Below are 22,013 nucleotides of genomic sequence, written 5' to 3'. Positions count from 1 at the left end.
TTCTTCAGAGCCTAACCTCATGCAATGCAATTCCTGACACATAATTACTGAAAACTTGTCATAAATATAAGTAACCTTAATACAATGAAAATGTGTCACAAGAAAATATGAAGTGCTTTAAGAGGTCAGAGAAGAGAGTATGAGGTAACATTTGCTCTAGGTTTAAAAAAATCATTAAAATGTCAATGTGCAGAAATGGAGTAAGAGAGGTATTTGAATGTAGAGGGAGCTCATAAGCGCTCTCAGGCATGACGTGAGAAGAAAAGCCAAGGATATTAGTCACCTCTGGCTGCTAAAACAAAATACCATAGATTGGGTGGGTTAAACAACAGACATTTATTTTCTCATGGTTCTGGAGGCTTAAAGTCCGAGGTCAGGATACCAGCATGGTCAGGTTATGGTGAAGGATCTTTTCCTGGCTTGCAGACGGCTGGCTGCCTTACTGCTATGCCCTCAGGTGGCAGAGGGGAAGGACAAGTTATCTAGGGTCTCTTTTTTTAACTTTTATTTTACATTCAGGGGTACAAGTGCAGGTTTGTTACATAGGTAAACTCGTGAAATGGAGGTTCATTGTACAGATTATTTCATCACCCATAGTGCTCATTAGTTATTATTCCTGATCCTCTTTCTCCTCCCAGCCTCTACGCTCTGATAGGCCCCAGTATGTATTGTTCCCCTCTATGGGTCCATGTGTTCTCATCATTTAGCTCTCATGTATAAGTGAGAACAAAAGGATACTAATCCCATTATAAGGGGCTCATCCTCATGACCTCATATAAGCCTAAATATCTCAAAAAATCCCTGTCTTCAAATACCATAAAATTAGGGCTCAGGGCTTCAACATATAAACTTTGGGGGACACAATTAAGTCCATGGCAGTCAAGAAATAAGACTGGGAAGAGCAGTTAGAATCTAACTCTGGATAATTTTGTATAAAAATCAAGGATTTTGCTCATTCATGACCATAGTCACATTCAGGATCTCATCCCTATAGCTGTGAGAATTGGAAAGTCTTCACATTATTGTAATGTAAGAGAATTATAAAGTTAACATAAGGCCAGGCTTTGATCCTAGTAGAAAATCATTTTTAAATTGAGCATTTTAGGAACTCACAATTCAACATATGGGACTTTGGTTCAGAGATGACCCACTTATGGATGAGGATTTTAAGTCAGGAAATCATGACTTTTCCATTGGTGAGACTAGTATATGACTTCAGGAGAGGTTAGCATCATGGTCCAAAGGCTGTGTACTGGTCATCAGTGGGTGGAAATCCTCCAATTCAAAAATTCACGAGCACGTGGTATTGGCAGAATCTCACTGGCAGGAGCACAGTCATCTTTAAGACTATTCACAGACAACAATTATAACATTGATTCCAAATGTATAGGGCATATCTTGTTTTACTGATGCCTGAAAGCTTTTCAAGAGTTTCTGTTTTGAGTCCCATTTGAACTTAAGTGACTTGTCTGGTGACTTGACTATCATAAAACCCTTAAACCTGGAATATGCTGCCTCCAATACCTATGGATTCCAAGCAGGTATTTACCCACTTTTGTTTTAGGTGGTAGTTCCAAGGCCCATATTTCCCCAAATTAAGCTGGAGAAAGTCACTTTGGGCTGCTGCCCATATAGTGTTAAGAAGGTTTTGGATTTTTATCCTCATATTACTCCATCTTTAGCTGACTGCCTGTAGATGACATGCAAAGCAATGCAAGCTATTTCCTTAGTGGAGCCACTCTAAAAATACCATGAATATTCATCTGAAATTCTTTCAAGATACTGCCAGGGGGGAAAAAAATATGGGAAGTGTAAATGAAACAAAAATGTCAGAATGTTGATAAATGTTAATATTAAAAATGTGCATGTTGATATTATAGGATGTATATATGATGGTTTAATATTCAATCTTTCTATTTTGTGTATAGTTAAAATTTTTAAACCAAGAATGTTTTTAATAACATGTTTGGATTCCAATGAGTAATTCATATTATGCTAGGGTTTTCCTAACCACTGATGATATATCACTAGCTGAGGATTCAGGACCATGATTTTGCACTGGGTTCCTTAGTAGGGAATGGCAAACTTATCTTAATCCTCTCTGTGAAGGATCGTGGGGGTTGAGGAGAAAGCTGATGCAAGGCTGCATACCAAGTGCCAGTAACAGACACACTTGTTAAGTCACCTTTATGATATATGCCAGTATGGAACAGAGGGCACTTCTCTGTTTAGTTTTGACAGTCCACAGTGAAGTGCAGAGTACTAGTGACTTTTTAAAAATGTTTCAGTCAGATAAAGTCGTTAAACTGGGAAATCACATTGCATAATATCTCTGCCTGCATTAAATCTTTTATATGGAAACTAATTCATTTGTCTACTCCTGGAAAGCAGGATTGTTTCCATTGCATGGCTGTAGCAAGTTTTAGGGTTATATTCATTTCTTAACAATGCCTCTGGTCAAATGTAAAAGGAGCCATCATGGTTGGGGGGTGATAATGATTTCATTCAACCACCCTGTCCTTTCACTGGAGCTGAATTTAAGGAACTCGGAAAGTCCAAATTGATTATACAGTCTAACAAAAGAACAGCAAGTGAGTCCACATGAAAAAGCCAGCAACAGCTGTAGAAGCCCCAATATACAGTAAGGCCTTATATGAGTCTCCCTTCACCCTTTCCTATAGCCCTTCGGTGGGGAATGGGAAGTAAAGTATGGCATAAGAACCCAGCCCTAGCTCTTCTCAGATTTCTTGCTGAGCTTCTCCCCGTAACTCCCTAAATCTGTTCTGCATATCTGCAGAGGTTATGACTTTCTCTGTGTTCCCTTATACCTTCCTGATCTGTAAGCAGTTGCCATAGAATAAGTGTCTGGCTGTAAGTATTGACCCTGCATGCAAGTGCCATTGTTGGATTTTTGCTGAGACAGACCTATTTTCCCTGGCTACTGGCATCCTTTTTATTGTTTACAATATAGTTTGGCTGTGTCCCCACCCAAATCTCATCTTGAATTGTACTCCCATAATTCTCACGTGTTGTGGGAGGGACCCTGTGGGAGACAATTGAATCACAGGGGCGGTTTCCTCCATACTGTTCTCGTGGTAGTGAATAAGACTCATGAGATCTCATGATTTTATCAGGAGTTTCCACTTTTGTGTCTTCCTCATTCTCTTTTTGCCTGCTGCCATCTGTATAAGATGGGACTTGCTCCTCCTTGCCTTCTACTATGATTGTGAGGCTTCCCCAGACACATGGAACTGTAAGTCCAATTAAACCTTCTTCTTGCTCAGTCTCGGGTATGTCTTTATCAGCAGTGTGAAAACAGACTAATAAAATTTGTTTGTTTGGTTTTACCCTGAGGCTAATCTACTATTCTGGAATTTCCAAATGATCCTTTTTGTTTCTGGGTTTCAGTGGTCTGGGAAATCCATAAATATAATAGCTCATGAATACAACCACTGAGGTGCAAGGGCATTTTAGAATAAGCAGTGACCTGGTCACTCTAAGTCTGTTGTTCCTCACAGGCAATATAGTTACCTATTCACCAGCCTTCTTGGTAATCTGCAGTCATCCAATCATTCCTGGGAAGATATTTCACCACCAGCATAGTGCATTAGAACTCTCTCATCTATTCCTTAAAACCATAGCACCATAAAGTGTTGTATGTCCATTATGGTCAGCAATGGTAATAACATAAACATAACATAAACAACTATGTTACTGGTTTATGCATTTACTATACTTTTTAATTTCATTTTAGAGTATACCAAATATATGCTAACTGTAAAACAGCCTCAGGCATGTCCTTTGGGAGATATTCCAGAAGGCATTGTTATCACAGGAGATGACAGCTCCATGCATGTTTTTGCCCCTGAAAACTCTCCAATGGGACAGGATGTGCAGGCAGAAGACAGTGATACTGGTGATCCTGACCCTGTGTAGACCTAGGCTAACGTGTTTGTGTCTTAATTTTTAACAAAAAAAGTTTAAAAAGTAAAAAAAATCTAAAAATAAAAAAGCTTACAGAATAGAGATATAAAAGAAGAAAACATTTTTGTATAGCTATACAATGTGTTTGTGTTTTAAGCTGTTATTATAAAAGAGTCAAAAAGTTAAAAAACTTAAAAGTTTATAAAGTTAAAATGTTATTTAAGTAAAGGTTAATTTACTGTTGAAGAAAAAAATATTTTCAAATAAATGTAGTGTAGCCTAGGTGCACAGTGTTTATAAAGTTTGTAGTAGAATACAATAATATTATAGGCCTTCACATTCACTCACTGACTCACCCAGAGCAACTTACAGTCCTGCAAGCTGCATTCATGGTAAGTGCCCTGTACAGGTATATTATTTTTTATCTTTTCTGCGTCATTTTTACTGTACCTTTCCTATCTTTAGATATGTTTAGATATGTCACGGTTGCCACAGTGTTGCCTATATTTACTGTACCTTAGATATGTCACTGTTGCTACAGTGTTGCCTGCACTAACATGCTGTACAGGTTTGCAGCATACGAGCAATAGGCTCTATCATCTAACCTAGATATGCAGTAGGCTAAACCATCTGGGTTTGTGTGAGTGTACTCTATGATGTTCACACCACAATACAATTTCTTAGAATTTATTATCATTATTAAGTGACATATAACTGTACTGCAGAGAAATCATAGAAGGGAGTGTGAGCTACTCTCTTTGGATAACAGGGAATTTCCTGACCACTAAGAGTCAGTTGGAATAACAAACTAAGGTAGGGTCAAATCATTCATATCAAATCATTGACTCTAGGTTGAATGAGTGAGGATAATTGGTATAGTTTATTCTATCAATAGGTGTAGTTACAAGAGGAAGGAGATGGGAGAACAACTTGAACAGTAACAAACTAAATGATTCAATTATGATAAGTGTACTCATGGGTGAAAGATAAAAAAATTAATGAAGAAAAAAATGGAGACATAAGTTAAATGGAGTTGGGAGAGAGGAATAGATTAAGGTAACCAAACATTTCTTTAAGACTAAAATATCCCTCGCCTACTTTTTGATGGGGTTGTTTGTTTTTTTCTTGTAAATTTGTTTGAGTTCATTGTAGATTCTGGATATTAGCCCTTTGTCAGATGAGTAGGTTGCAAAAATTTTCTCCCATTTTGTAGGTTGCCTGTTCACTGTGATGGTAGTATCTTTTGCTGTGCAGAAGCTCTTTAGTTTAATTAGACCCCATTTGTCAATTTTGGCTTTTGTTGCCATTGCTTTTGGTGTTTTAGACATGAAGTCCTTGCCCATGCCTATGTCCTGAATGGTAATGCCTAGGTTTTCTTCTAGGGTTTTTATGGTTTTAGGTCTAACGTTTAAGTCTTTAATCCATCTTATTAATTTTTGTATAAGGTGTAAGGAAGGGATCCAGTTTCAGCTTTCTCCATATGGCTAGCCAGTTTTCCCAGCACCATTTATTAAATAGGGAATCCTTTCCCCATTGCTTGTTTTTCTCAGGTTTGTCAAAGATCAGATAGTTGTAGATATGCGGCATTATTTCTGATGGCTCTGTTCTGTTCCATTGATCTATATCTCTGTTTTGGTACCAGTACCATGCTGTTTTGGTTACTGTAGCCTTGTAGTATAGTTTGAAGTCAGATAGCGTGATGCCTCCAGCTTTGTTCTTTTGGCTTAGGATTGACTTGGCGATGTGGGCTCTTTTTTGGTTCCATATGAACTTTAAAGTAGTTTTTTCCAATTCTGTGAAGAAAGTCATTGGTAGCTTGATGGGGATGGCATTGAATCTATAAATTACCTTGGGCAGTATGGCCATTTTCACTATATTGATTCTTCCTACCCATGAGCAAGGAATGTTCTTCCATTTGTTTGTATCCTCTTTTATTTCCTTGAGCAGTGGTTTGTAGTTCTCCTTGAAGAGGTCCTTCACATCCCTTGTAAGTTGGATTCCTAAGTATTTTATTCTCTTTGAAGCAATTGTGAATGGGAGTTCACGCATGATTTGGCTCTCTGTTTTTCTGTTATTGGTGTATAAGAATGCTTTTGATTTTTGTACATTGATTGTGTATCCTGAGACTTTGCTGAAGTTGCTTATCAGCTTAAGGAGATTTTGGGCTGAGACAATGGGGTTTATGCAGCCAAAAGACACATGAAAAAATGCTCATTATCACTGGCCATCAGAGAAATGCAAATCAAAACCACAATGAGATACCATCTCACACCAGTTAGAATGGCAATCATTAAAAAGTCAGGAAACAACAGGTGCTGGAGAGGATGTGGAGAAATAAGAACTCTTTTACACCGTTGGTGGGACTGTAAACTAGTTCAACCATTGTGGAAGTCAGTATGGCGATTCCTCAGGGATCTAGAACTAGAAATACCATTTGACCCAGCCATCCCATTACTGGGTATATACCCAAAGGACTATAAATCATGCTGCTATAAAGACACATGCACGCGTATGTTTATTGCGGTACTATTCACAATAGCAAAGACTTGGAACCAATCCAAATGTCCAACAATGATAGACTGGATTAAGAAAATGTGGCACATATACACCATGGAATACTACACAGCCATAAAAAATGATGAGTTCATGTCCTTTGTAGGGACATGGATGAAATTGGAAATCGTCATTCTTAGTAAACTATCACAAGGACAAAAAACCAAACACCGCATGTTCTCACTCATAGATGGGAATTAATGAGAACACATGGACACAGGAAGGGGAACATCACACTCTGGGGACTGTTGTGGGGTGGGGGGAGGGGGGAGGGATAGCATTAGGAGATATACCTAATGCTAAATGATGAGTTAATGGGTGCAGCACACCAGCATGGCACATGTACACATATGTAACTAACCTGTACATTGTGCACACATACCCTAAAACTTAAAGTATAATAATAATAAAACAAAAAACAAACAATCAAAAAAAGATACACTAACAATGTAAAAAAAAAGTACCTTGAAACATTATATAATATAGTCCAAACTAGAAACAATCTAAATATCTACCAGTAGGGGTTTGGCAAAAAAATAAAATAAAATAAAATATGGTATATCTACAAAAAAAAAGACTAAAGTAATGTCCAAAAATAATATTCATTGTTTATTATTACAAGGCCTTAGCCATAATTCTTTATGTGGATGGAATCCTGGGCATGGGCCTTTTTGTGAACCCGATCAGGCCAAGACCTTCAATTACAAAATTGAAGTGAGCCTTCATGATCTTTATTTCTATAGGTGAATACCTTCAGGTGACATTTGCAATCCTACTAATATATAATATTAGGAAAGATGAAACCAAGTTTCTCTCTAAATTCTAGAGCATCCCTTGCCTTTGGTTCTTCACATCTCTAAGTTTTTATAGGAGAGAAGTCAGGATGGGAGAAATAGAACCTTCCAAGTACAAGATGGTTCCAGGATTGCTTTTGCCATAATTTCTGCAAATAGCAGTTCATCAACATTTTCCAGTGGAACGGGCACTTAAGTTTAAAACCTGAAGCACTGGTAGGGTACTAGTCAGTGAAGAAAAGGAAGATCATTCCATAAAGTGGAATGGTAAGTGCAATTGCCTAGAGGCAATAAGGAACATACTGCTTTTGAATGACTGAAAGAAGCTCAGGGTGGTAGTAATAAATCATGAGTAGTGGTGCAGGATAAGGCAAGAATAGAGGAAGAACCAGACATTGCAAAATCATATAGGTCCTAGTAGGGAATTTTGTACCTTATCTTAGGGCAATGAGAAAAAACACTGAAGGATTTTTAAAAGGATCCTGAAGGCTTAGATGTGTTTTTAGAGAAACATCACTTGGGTTGCAATATAAAAAGCTGACAGAAGACGACTATGGCTGAGTCAGGGAGCCCTCTTAAGAGTTGTGGGGGGTGGGGGTCATGATGACCTCAGTTTCTTTAGTGAAACTAAGGTGAGAAATGTCAATAAATTAGAGGGGAAGATTTGCTAAGGAGGAGGAACTATGCTGTTTCTAAGTATCTACCTTTCCTAAAAGGATGAAGAAAATTGACATGGCTTGGCTTTGTGTCCCCAGCTAAATTTCATCTTGGATTATAGTTCCCATAATCCCCACATGTTGTGGGAGGGACAAGGTGGAGATAATTGAATCATGGGAGCATTTTCCCCCATCTTTTTCTTGTGATAGTGAGTTAGTTCTCATGAGATCTGACTATTTTAAAAGGGGCTTTCTCCTTCACTTGGCTCTCATTTCTTCTCCTTCCTGCTTTCATGTGAAGAAGGACATGTTTGCAGTTTCCTCTATAGTCTCAGGCACTTCACACTTAATGGTCAAAGAAATGAGAGACTTCACTTAAGCTGCTATTCTTCAAATTGTTCAATCTATTGTCTTCTGAGAAACACTCCATGGAGGATAGGAGAAAAATAAATATTAGGTTGTTGCTCAACTATTATTTAAATAATAAGCATCAGTCAGGATGGACTAGTTTATATTGTCAAGATGAACAAACCCAAAATGTGGGAAGCTTAACATATCAAAATGTTATTTCTTATTCCTGGTCCGTGTTCAATGTGGGCTGATGGGGGTTGCCGCTCATCACAATTGCTCAGGAAGCTGACATAGTAAAGCTTCATGCTAGCATATGCTTCCCAGTTCTCAGATCACTACAGAAGTGAGAGGGGACATGATGAATTCCCTCCTTGGCCTTTAAAGGATCCATCTGGAAATGATACATGTCACGTCTCTTCACATTTCATTGTTCATAGACAGACTTAACTTCAAAGTATGATATGGAAGCCATGGGGCTGGGGAGTGAAAAGCTATACATTTGGGGTGAACATCACTAAAAATCACATATAATATCTTGTTTCTTATTGGCTACTGCTTCTTCTGTGCATGCTCACATGACTGAGAAACTTGGAGCAGAAAAAAAAGAGTAGGTTTCAGTGAATAGAATCCCACCACACTCTTGTAAATACTTGAAAGGCATAATCAAATGTAGTTGATGATTGCTTGGAAGTCAGAAGGAGGGAGAATAAGTAATCCAGGAAAATAGTTTCTGTTTTGGGGAATCTAGCAAGCGGTGGTGCCATCTTAAACATGTTAGCCCATGCCCCTGGAGTCTTTCTAAATTCTGTATCCTGTGCTATACTACACTTCCAAATATTGCTATATACCATTGCAAATCCTAGAATGGGGGAAATATGTATGACTTTTGGAATTGTGAGACATAATACTTGATAATATATAAAATAAGCTTGATAAAATACTTGATAATACCAAAAACAAAACAAATATATTTGAAATATTTCATAACTTTTCTTAACAGATGTAAGAAAATGACCAGTGCCTTTTCATGGAAAGATCTACCATGTCCATGTTAGATCACACTATTCCCCCTATCTTACCAACACAGCCTGTCGCAGCATTGCCCACCTCATTTTAGCCACTTTTTCGTTTGGAGACTTTCATAGAGATAGAAAACCCAAGATGAAGAGAAGGTTTAGAGGAGGAAACAAGTTCCAGTTTTGCACAGTTCAGTGTAGTTGCCTGTGAAGCATCTGGGCAGAAATAAAAATAGGCAATGGGACATGTTGGTCCAAATCTCAGGGGAGTGATCTGGATTTGAGATACAAATTTGAGCATCACCAAGATATAGATAGTAATTGAACTATGGAAGTTAATATTCTTACTTCTTCCTCCACAGCCAGACTTCCGAGTGCCTCCATTTCTCCTGGGGCCTCTTAATAGATTCAAAAAATTCTTTCTTAAAGGAACAACTTTAGTTTTATATTTCAAGTCATGAAATAAGATTCTTTCTGTTTCTTATGCATGAATGAGCAGAGACCGAAATGTTATTATTTTGAGGTGACAGTGAAGCCCTAGGTGAAATCAGATGGCAATGCTTCCTAGTATTATCTAACTGCCCAATCAAGAAAAGTTCCAGGATAAATTTTTACTTGAAGAATATTTTTTAAGTGTTTAAGTAATATTGAGTATAAATATTAATAAAATTCAAATTTGGCTCATTTAATAAAACTACTATTTAAGAATCCTTAATATACGGAGACTAATAAGGATATTTATAACCCTCAAATATTTGGCTCTATATGTCATGGAAGCAGTGTAATCCTCACCACCTCTACAAGTCTCCATTGGAATACTCACAGTTTGCTTGGTTTCAGGTCTTGCCTACATATTTAGGCTTCTTTGGGAAAGAGCAGTACTTGTGGGCTCTGTGTGTGTGTGTGTGTGTGTGTGAGAGAGAGAGAGAGAGAGACAGAGAGAGATACTAGACCTCCCACCTTTAATATTTCACTAATAAATATTCTATAAATCAATAAGTTCTTGAAGAAAGAGGAGTAAAACTTAGACAAAGATGAAGCAATCATAATGCCTTGAACTTTATCAACTTGTAATCATGTCTACTATTTTGGGGGAGGAGAGAGAAATAATTAATCTCTGTTTCACTATTCTTTCTGCAACCTGTCTTCTCCAATAATATTCTCTTACCAATTTATATTCCTCCCTCTTAAATATTTAAAAGCCTTCTAATTTTTTATCCAGTGTGTACCTAGGCGGTTTCGGTGTGTTTAATTAAAGGATTTGCCTTTACCCAGAGTTTATAATAGGTTTATTAACCACTTCAGAAAAATCTAGCAAAAACAAGTTATTATAAAACACTAAACAGAGCTTCAAATTTAAACTACATCTTCAGTGTTCCATGGATTTACTGTGAGAATGCAGTTCCAGGGATTAACTGTGGTCTTACCTTGCCACTTAAAAGTAGCTGAATGACAAAAAGAGATTTGTGACTATATGGAAATTTAGAGAAAGATTATTGAAACTGTAAAAATGTCTAGAGATTTTTAAAATCCAAATACTGCATATTTCCGTCTCCCCCCCACAAAAAAAACTATAAAATCACAGGGAAATAGACTAACATAAGGAAAGTCATAAGTTATTGAAAGGCAGAGTTTGCATACTTTAATCAATGATTTTTTCATAACATTACTCTGCATAAAATTTATCTTAATTAGAAAAAAAAATTTTCTATTGTAAAAGAGTATCAGCTTCTAAGACAAACTTTCCTTTCAATAATTGAAAATGCTTATCAAAAAATCCTGTTTATTAATTTTTTCTGTTTTTCTGTTACTAATACTTTTAGAGTACAATCCTTAATTGACTAAGAATACACTCAAGTGTATAGTCATCATACATAAATGTTTCCGTCTTGACCACAGGTGTCACAAGGGAATTTGTTTGGGTGAGTTTAGAAATACGATATGCTGGTGGATGTTATTTTGTCTCGTATCGTAAACCAATAGAGAAAGGAAGGAAGTCATTTGGCCTGTCTTTGCACTTTCTAAGTTTTTACTGGCTACTGATAATGACACATTCTCTTGTACCTGCTGCAGGTCATCTGACTAAAAGATCCTTCCTAAAACTTGTAATTTTTTCCATGATCCCCATGAATCTTTCATACTTTTCTGGGATCCACATTTTCTTCCTTTAAATAAAACAAAGCAAAACAAAAAGCAAAACCAAACAACACTTCAGGCATATTTACATCTTTCGAGTAATTTTTAAGTGGGCCATGATGTTTCCTGGCAAATATTTCTCTCAGGTTTTATGTGTGTCACAAAGTATCTTTTTTTTTTTTTTTTTTTTTTTTTAAGGATATTTTCTCTTCCTGTAGCATTTTCAGTTGACAGGGTTTTTTTTGTTTTGTTTTCTGTTGTTTCTTTAACCCTTTTAAAGATGTTGTTCCATTATCTAATGGCTTGGATTTCTAATGGGAAATTTGTGGCAATTCTTTGTCTCTCTTTTTCTCTGGCAGTGTTTAATACTTCTTTATCATTTATTTTCAGGAATTTTATTACAGTTTATCATAGTGCAATTTTGTGTCTATTCTGCTGGAGTTTCTTCCACATTCTTGGATCTCTGTGTTTAGAATTTCCATCATATTTGGGAAAGACCTAGCCATTAATTCTTCAAATAATTTTCCTTCGTCTTTCCAATTCCAACTTCTTTGTTGGCTGCTATTTTCCCATTGATAATTGAGTCTCTGTTCAGCTTTTTTTCCACTTTATTTTTACTCTCACAGCTTCATTGTGGTAGTTTCTATTGCTATGTTTTCGGATTTACTGATGTTTTCTCATGCAAATTTCTTTACATTAAATGCTATATTTTTGATCACCAGAAGTAGTGCATGCCTCTTTTTACATCTTCTATTTATCTTTGTATGTTCATGTCTTCTCAAGTTTTAATCACATTTATTTCAAGTTCCTTTCTGCTAATTGCTTTATTTCTTTATTTGCTTTATTTCTGTCCATTCTGAGTCTATTTTCATTGACTGAATTTTCTTCTGGTTATGGGTCACATTTTCCTGTTTATTTATGTGTCTGGTGATTTTTTTTTAATTTGATGTTTGACTTTGTAGATGCTCTCTTACTACACAACTGGATTTTACTGTTTTCTTTATAGTGTATGAAATTTCATTTTGCCTGGCAATTATGTTACTTGCAAATTAACTTGGTATTTTTAAGATTTGTTTGGTAAGGTATCTAGGAGCTTTTATTACAGGGCTATTTTAGCCATACTCTAAGATTTTACTCTTCTGGGATTTTTATTAAATGCCCTGGTATTCTAAGGGGATTTTCTACTCTGGATAAACTTGAATGTATCCCAGTCTTATGTAAGCTTCAGAAATTGACAATCTTTAAGTTTCTCTGTCTTTGTTATTTTATTTTTTGCCTAGATTCATGAACTTTCACCTTATATAAAGACAATTTATTATTCAGCAACAGACTCAAGGGGACCCCGGGCAGATTTTTAGAACTATTTTTCTGCATAGCTGCCTCTTTTGCAGTAATGAGCTGTGAAAAGTCTCACTGACTTATTTTTCTGAAATCAGCTCTTTGATACCTCTTTTTTTCTCCTTAAGGTAAGGACTGTAGACATGTGTTGCTAGTTATTCAATATCTTAAAATAGTAAAAATTTGTGGTCGTATATGGCAGAAAGCAAGATGAGTACTGCTTTTTCTATTGTGACCTCAGTGTCACCAATATCTTCCTATTTCATGCAACATCAACTTATGTGCTAACCAGAGCTTGCACAATGTAGTATTTATTTTCAAAATGCTTTATATTTACAAAATTTTCAACCAACCTATTGGCCCCCATTATATACAATTTTAAGTTTAAGATCTTTTTTGCTCTTACTTGAAGGTATCAATGGACAATTTTCAAACAACAAACAAGACCTATATTCTACCCTCAAATGGGTCACAACTTATTGGTTTGTATGTTGACTAGATATAGTTGTCAAGCCATGCTACCAAGACAAAAACAAACAAACAAAAACAAGTTTGAAGGTTTAAGGAAACGACAACTGTATCAATGGTAGGCCTACAGATATTTTTAAATACTTTCAATAAGTTGTAACCTCATTTTCTAAAGTAAAAATGTTAAATATGAATAATTAATAAATTATTAGAATTGATAAAACATTTATGTATGATTGTTACATTTCCAGGACACCATGGGCTGGTCCAAATGAGCTGAGATTTAGTGGCCTTATTATATGTCCTCTGAAAAAGATCCTCTTCCTGCTTTGAAATGAGGAATTGATTCTTTGTTTTTTAATTTTAGCAGAGCGTACAGGGTTGGAGAGGAAATAGAAATGAAATAAAAGCTGGTAGTAACCCACATTAAAAGAGACCATCCTCTCTAACGCTGTTTTACACAACCCTCTTCTTTAATGACTGTGAAATGTCAGAAAAACATCACAAGTTCCCACAATAATTGAGAGAAATTAGGTCCATGTACCTCACCATCAAAGCAGTATCGTGGCAGTCCTAACTTCCACTAATAGAAGCTTATGTGTCTGAAAACCAAGACCTTCCTATCTTGGTTCCTTCCTCTAGTCATTTACATAGTGTTCATCTTTTCCTAAAGGAATCCTTCTTGCTACCTATCCTATTGCTTTTACTGTGAATTCTAATATTATTTCCATATCGTGGATGTCCTGGGTTTATATTCAGTAATACCAAGTACTATAAAGAAAAATAAAGGGAAAATATTAGCAAAACCTAAATTATCTAGATACCTCTCTTTCTGAAACTCTTGCTAAGGATCATGAACTCATTTTAGTTTTCATTAATTTTTTTATATCTATAACAAAATATTTTGTTCCATTTTGTTATAGATATAAAAAAACTGAGTTAAATATATATTTATGTATTAATATCATCGATACATAAATATATATTGTTCTTTCACTCAATTAATGTAAACCTGTATCTTGAAGCATTAAAGAAGATATTGTTTTTCCTTTTTTTCTTTTTCTTTTTTTTTTGAGATGGAGTTTTCCTCTTTCGCCCAGGCTGTAGTGCAGTTGTGTGATCTCAGCTCACTGCAACCTCCGCCTCCCAGGTTCAAGCGATTCTCCTTCCTCAGCCTTCCAAGTAGCTGGGATTACAGGCGCCCACCACCACGCCTTGCTAATTTTGGCATTTTTAGTAGAGATGGCATTTTGCCATGTTGGCCAGGCTGGTCTCAAACTCCTGACCTCAGGTGATCCACCTGCCTCGGCCTCCCAAAGTACTGGGATTACAGGTGTGAGCCACCACGCCCGGCCGATGTTATTTTTTTCTATGTAATTCAATATGTGTTCTTGCCAGATTTAGGCCTTGGTAATGTGGGACCGAATGAAGTGCTGGGCAAACTATCTCTTAACTTTTGTATTGAAATTTTTGGGAAACTCTAGAAATACAAGATCTTTTTTTCCCTCTCCACAATTCTACTTTCTATTCTCCAATCTATGAAATTGATCTTATTTTAAATAACATATTTACAGTGTTATAGAAGCCTTGTAAGTCTAAATATTAATACTATGAAATAATGTTTAGATGATGAATGTAGGACTGAAGAGACAAGAGAAAACTAGGGGACACTAAATAAAGGGAAGCAGAGAGAGAAAACTAAAGACATTTCTAGGTTGAAATATGAAGTATCTCGGGAAATCAGTGTAAGAGAAACTTCAAAAGAAGTGAATATGTATTTTTTCCAAATATTCAGTTTTGCAAAAGTCAGCATCAAAGGCTTAAGATACAATATTTGATATGCTTTCAAAAATGATCAGTTCTTGAAATTACTGAGTTTCTTATGTCCATGAATATCACCCAATGTTTTAGTAATGACTCCATTGGTTTAAACAGCTGGCATGACAGGCAGATTGTAGCTACTACAATTTATCATTACTTTATATCACTTGTTCAGCAGTCATATTGGTCAATCATTAGATTAGTAATATAAACAATACAACTATCTGATAAAGAGAATGTCACCAGATTTGCAGCATTTGGGGCAAATGTAAGGAGAAATGTTGAGAAATATCTTACTTCGACAAAACCAAAGGAAAGACAATGTAGGAGAAAATTAGAGCTGAATATGGTTTGTGCTTCCATGAAATGAGCTGCTAGATATAAAAGAAGTCACTACCTCAAACCTGTCTTGAAAGGCCTTATGAAAACAGCAACAAGAACAAAATAGTCTCTTTGTAGGTCACTCAGGACTTGCTTTATGAATCTGGGTGCTCCTGTATTGGGTGCATATATATTTAGGTTAGCTCTTCTTGTTGAATTGATCCCTTTACCACTATGTAATGGCCTTCTTTGTCTCTTTTGATCTTTGTTAGTTTAAAGTCTGTTTTATCAGAGTCTAGGATTGTAACCCCTGCCTTTTTTTGTTTTCCATTTGCTTGGTAGATCTTCCTCCATCCTTTTATTTTGAGCCTATGTGTGTCTCTGCACGTGAGATGGGTTTCCTGAATACAGCACACTGATGGGTCTTGACTCTTTATCCAATTTGCCAGTCTGTGTCTTTTAATTGGAACATTTAATCCATTTACATTTAAAGTTAATATTGTTATGTGTGAATTTGATCCTGTCATTATGATGTTAGCTGGTTATTTTGCTCGTTAGTTGATGCAGTTTCTTCCTAGTCTTGATGGTCTTTACATTTTGGCATAATTTTGCAGCGGCTGGTACTGGTTGTTTCTTTCCATGTTTAGTGCTTCCTTCAGGAGCAATTTAGGGCAGGCCTAATGGTGACAAAATCTCTCAGCATTTGTTTGTCTGTAAAGTATTTTATTTCTCCTTCACTTATGAAGCTTAGTTTGGCTGGATATGAAATTCTGGGTTGAAAATTCTTTTCTTTAAGAATGTTGAATATTGGCCCCCACTCTCTTCTGGCTTGTAGAGTTTCTGCTGAGAGATCCGCTGTCAGTCTGATGGGCTTCCCTTTGTGTGTAACCCAACCTTTCTCTCTGGCTGCCCTTAACATTTTTTCCACTTTTACACTGTTGGTGGGACTGTAAACTAGTTCAACCATTGTGGAAGTCAGTGTGGCGATTCCTCAGGGATCTAGAACTAGAAATACCATTTGACCCAGCCATCCCATTACTGGGTGTATACCCAAAGGACTATAAATCATGCTGCTATAAAGACTCATGCACACGTATGTTTATTGTGGCAGTATTCACTATAGCAAAGACTTGGAACCAACCCAAATGTCCAACAATGATAGACTGGATTAAGAAAATGTGGCACATATACACCATGGAATACTATGCAGCCATAAAAAATGATGAGTTCACGTCCTTTGTAGGGACATGGATGAAATTGGAAATCATCATTCTCAGAGTAAACTATCGCAAGGACAAGAAACCAAACACCGCATGTTCTCACTCATAGGTGGGAATTGAACAATGAGAACACACGGACACAGGAAGGGGAACATCACACTCTGGGGACTGTTGTGGGGTGGGGGGAGGGGGAAGTGATAGCATTAGGAGATATACCTAATGCTAAATGACGAGTTAATGGGTGCAGCACACCAGCATGACACATGTATACATATGTAACTAACCTGCACATTGTGCACATGTATCCTAAAACTTAAAGTATAATAATAATAAAATTAAAAAAAGAGAGAAAAAAAGAACAAAATAAAAATTACAAACAATAACAAGAATAAAACACACATCTAATCAACATCTAGCAATATATGTCACGGCTGAGGGCTACATTTCAGCTGTTGTCTCTTATTGGCTTGCTGGCTGCTCTTCATTTGACCTTTGATCATCCAGATTCATTCTCTGTCATTTCCAGCCTTGCTTTAGCAGGGCTCCCTTTGCTGGGCTGACATCTGGTAGGAATTGACCACAGAGTGGCATTGGAAGATCACAGAGTAAGAGGGGACAGCAAATAAGCAAAGAAGTTCTTGTTGCTTCATTCCTGGTGAAGCAGGGCAGTAGCTATCAACTTCCCTGTCCACAGAAGAGTCTGCAGCTCCTTGGGATTTCATGGGCTCCTGGAATATTGATCTCTCACTGATACCTTCATCCTTAGCAGCAATAATAGCTTCCAGCTACTGCTGGCCTCAGAATTTTCCCTGGTTACCTTAATGCAACACACAATTCTGTAAGCAGTCCCTTCATTAAAGTCTCTTAATTTGAACCATCTGGAGGGAGTTATGTTTCCTACCAAGAACCTGATTTATGTAATAGGTATTTGTTATATCCACTAGCAAGGGTTCCATTTATGTTTTCCATTGTGAACAATATATAATTATGTGTGTATTTATATAAACACAAACACTTAGATGTAGCTCTCCTGAGGGAATACAGACATTTACTGAATCTGAGAAATTAAGACAGTCAGGTTGATGTGAAACACTGGTGTCAAAATCTGCACATAGTTCCTAAAGATACTGAGTTACTGTTTCTGGAATGGAGGTTGAAAGGGCCAACCAGGGTCTTGTTGTTTTCCTAATGCTCAACTAGCCAGAGTAATCTTAAGAGTTCCACAAAGTCATAGCAGGCTGAGTTTTGTTGTGTGAGGGTTTATTAAGAACTTTATAGTTACGAATCTGTTAGACTCTTGAATTCTCCTTTGATATAGTTTGGATATCTGTCCCCTCCAAAAATCTCATGTTGAAATGTGATTCCCCAGTGTTGGAGGTGGGATCTATTGGGAGTTATTTGGGTAATGAGTGTGGATTCCTCATGATGGGCTTGGTGCCATCCTGGCAGTAATGAGTGAGTTCTCGCTCTATTAGTTGCTATGGGATCTGATTGTTAAAAAGACCCTGGCATCTCCTCTCTGTCTTGCTCCCTCTCTCACCATGTGACACACTGTCTCCACTTGCCTTCCGTTGTAAGTGAAAGCTTCCTGAAGCCCTCACCGGAAGCACAGCAGATGCTGGTGCCATGCTTCTTGTACAACCTGCAGAGCCATGAGTCAAACAAACCTCTTTTCTTTTTAAAATTACCCAGTCTTAGGTATTGCTTTATAGCAATGCAAACGGACTAATACATCCTTATGCTGCTTTCATTATGACATTAAGCCTATATTTGAATCCCACCAATGATAAGAGTAAACTACTCATTTCTAAAGCTACTATTATTTTGAACACTTTTTGCTCTTGGAAACTTTTTCCTCGTGTTCACATAAATATGTTTTCATGTAACTTTCCCCACTGGTCCTAGTTCTTTCAGTGACATCCTCTAGATGTCTAATCCCAATGCCACATGATCATCTTTCAGATATTCAAATATGCTTATTCTAATTTTTTTCAACTTTTTCCAACAGCTTTACAATTTTTTTCCATAGCTATATAATTAGACAGCACTTAAAAATAATTTATTTCTATTTCCTCAGCTTTTCTCTGTCTCTCTGAGAAAATTCCCCTTATCAGCAGAATTAACTTTATAGTTTCCCAACTTATGTCAAACCACCTTGATCTCTGATATGCTTTCAAAATCTGCCTGTGTTTCTGTATAAGCTCCTCATTCACCTCACATATTAGAGCAATTAGTCTGCAAACTCACCATGGCTAAAAATCAAATCTTGCTTAATTTGCCATGAGTGTACCTACTCTTGACTATGATTACTCTTTTTCATCCAGACAGGATGATATTCAGGTCCATATAGAAATGAAGAAGTGTTTGGTCTTGTACATTTTTATTTTATCCATTTTTATTTAATCCTAGCATTATAGGGAATATTTTCCAATTAATAATATTGTTTCTCTCCCAGGTACAACTCCTCGTTTCAGAGGTGGGATTCCAACTCTTCAGATATCAGGTTCTGATCCTGCTCTGATGTATGGTTAACTTAACAGACTTTGTGACTTCTTTCCATATTATTGCTAAACACTCTAATAATATCTGCATCAATTTCTTTGTTCTAATATACAAAACCTGGAATAAAACAGGCCTTTATCATAGGAAATATCATTCAAAGATTCATATATTTCCCACATGCTAGGGCCTCTGTTAAAGTTGGGCATATGGGGAAATGGGAACCTTCTGCTTGGTCTGGCTATTAGACTTTTCCCTTAAGTCCCTGGGTTTTGGCTGTGAGACATTTTGTCCTATTCCAGTAGAAATATTTTTAATATTAAAACAAAAATACCCCTGTAGCTCCTATAATGTCCCTATCATTATAAGCAAAAAATAAAAAAAAAGAAGAGCCTGTAATCCCAGCACTTTGGGAGGCCGAGGTGGGTGGATCACAAGGTCAGGAGATCAAGACCATCCTGACTAACACGGTGAAACACCGTCTCTACTAAAACTACAAAAAATTAGCTGGGCGTGGTGGTGGGAGCCTGTGGTCCCAGCTACTTGGGAGGCTGAAGCAGGAGAATGGCGTGAACCCGGGAGGCAGAGCTTGCAGTGAGCCAAGATCATGCCACTGCACTCCAGTCTGGGCAACAGAGCAAGACTCCATCCAAAAAAAAAAAAAAAAAAGAAAAAGACAAAGACAAAGAAGAAGTAGTAAAGATGAAAGAGATGTGGGAATACACAGAGTACCAGTCATAGGAATCATAGCATTGAGTGTATGTTTCAAGTTGTGTTTTTACAGCTACAGTCATCACTTGTTTGCCTGTTTATTTTTTTTTTGACATTTTTATAGTCCTACGCAGCAGTGAGGTAGCCTCTCACCTACTCCTAGCTTTACTGAATATATTTGTTAAAGCATGAGAGCTATGGTGGCTACAACTGAGACATCCTGATATCATAGAAAGAGCACTGGCCCAGGAGCCAGAATATAGGGCTTCTAACTCTAGCTCTGCCTATAAGAAGAATATGAAATTGAATGATTTCCACAATGTTCCAGGTCCTCCATTTCTCTTCAGTAAGTGAGACACTGGAATTTGAGCATCTAAGGGCTCTTTATAGCTCTAATTTTCTGATATATCATTTTGCTTGAAATGCTGGTGAAGGAAATAGAAGGTGCCAGCTTTGCAAAGGGAGTTGAATGCTGGCACAGGAATTCAGGACTGCATGTGGGAATATGTGATTATAGTACAATCATGATTCATCAAAAGAATAAATTCCCTTGTTGGTTACACATACACACTCCCCACCCCTTCCCACTCACAACTTTTACTTCCTGGTTCAGGAATAGTCTAAAAGTAGGGGGAGAATGTGGGTGGTGGGAAGAGGGGAGAGAAGGGAGCTGGATGTGTTCTCTATTTGGAAGAGATTTTTCGGAAGCTCTTTCTCATGCTCATTTATACCACCTACGGTGCTTTGATTCTTCCTTGCTGAATGTTTGATTATCCTAACCAGACAGAAAGTAATAAGTCAAAATAGTTATTGTCACTTCTTTTCAAGCATAATAAGCTCAGTTAAAACATTTTTATACAAACACAAATGATATCTTAATTCTCTGAATAAAACTAAAAGAAATCAAAATTAAGAGACTCAAGCTTGCCAAGGAGAGAGAGGAAAATTCCATAAGACAACTCAGAGCACATTTTTATGCCAATGAGATTAAAATGACCAATATTAACCCTTTAAAGTAATTTTCCACTTTTTGCTCTCTGATATAGTGAGTTCACTCTCACAGTAATCAAGTAGCTTAAGAACAGAACTTATAAGTTGGTTTTATTAACAGAATACTTAGCTCAGGGACTCCCTAGGCGAAGGTAGTTTGTTCTGGCTATTGACATCACAGCAGGAAAACCACTGGACTTGAAGTTGTTGAATAATTGTGGGAAGCTTATGGCAATAAGACATTGAGATTTAGCTGAGCTTTCTGTGGACTTCAAAATTAAATGCACTTTCCGGTGAGAACAAGTCAGCATAGACTCATTTCTCCCTGCTCATTCTTGTTAAGTACAACTAAAAATTCTGGAAATAATGCAAGAGGCAATTAAAAGAGAACACTGAAAAAAATGGGAAGAGGAAGGCAAACTGATTAAAGACCCAAGGACTAAAGGAATGACATAATATCAAAGCTTCATAGGACCTCCTACCCAAAGAAAGGTGACCCAGGCCCAGCATCTCTAGACACTCAAGCTGCTCAAGCTGGCAACAGAAGGTGGCTATTATGGAATGAATGTATTCCCCAAAATTCATATAGTGGAGCCCTAACCTCCAGTGTGATGGTATTTGGAAGTAGGGCCTTTGAGAGGTTATTAGGTTTAAATGAAGTTACAGGGCAGAACCCTCATGATGGAAATAGTTCTAAGAGGAGAAAGACAGATTGGACACTCTCTTCTCTCCCTCTCTCTCTCCCTCCCTCCCTCTCCCCTCACCCCTCTTCATTCTTTTCTCTCTCTCCCTCCCACTCCCTCCCTCTTCATTTGCATGCCCTGTGGAAAGGCCATTTGAAAACACTCTCTCTCTCTCTTCATTTGCATGCCCTGTGGAAAGGCCATTTGAAAACACACTGAGAGGGGAATCACATGTGAGCCAGGAAAAGAGCCCTGAGCAGAACCTGACCATGGTGCTGGCATCCTGATTTCAGACCTCCAGAATCTAGAGCTGGAAGAAAATAAATGTCGGTTGTTTAAACTACACAGTCTATTGTATTTTGTTATAGCAGCTGAAACTGACTAAAACATTGGCCCAGTAGGTCATTCTTCCTCTAGATAAAACAGGGGCTCTGCTGACAACAACAGGAAAGCCTAGTGGCCCAGCAAGAGGGAATTATCAGATGTTCCAATAATAAAAATTGGCTAGAGACACACTTTCCTTCTCTGCGGC

General features: G+C 37.2%; 1 long non-coding RNA gene across 1 annotated transcript in view; it reads left to right on the top strand.

The window, feature by feature from the left end:
- The first annotated feature begins 3,132 nt into the window (after positions 1-3,132).
- The window catches only part of LOC134739897 (uncharacterized), a 35,146-nt gene continuing 16,265 nt past the window's right edge, over positions 3,133-22,013 (top strand). The window contains exon 1 of the long non-coding RNA XR_010126995.1: positions 3,133-3,253. This is a non-coding gene — a long non-coding RNA (uncharacterized LOC134739897). The remainder of the gene's footprint in view (positions 3,254-22,013) is intronic.

This window comes from Pongo pygmaeus, chromosome 6 (genome assembly GCF_028885625.2).
Source record: "Pongo pygmaeus isolate AG05252 chromosome 6, NHGRI_mPonPyg2-v2.0_pri, whole genome shotgun sequence".
NCBI lineage: Eukaryota > Metazoa > Chordata > Mammalia > Primates > Hominidae > Pongo > Pongo pygmaeus.
The sequence above is the reverse complement of the archived record's forward strand: the minus strand, read 5'-3'. Positions and strand labels throughout refer to the sequence as shown.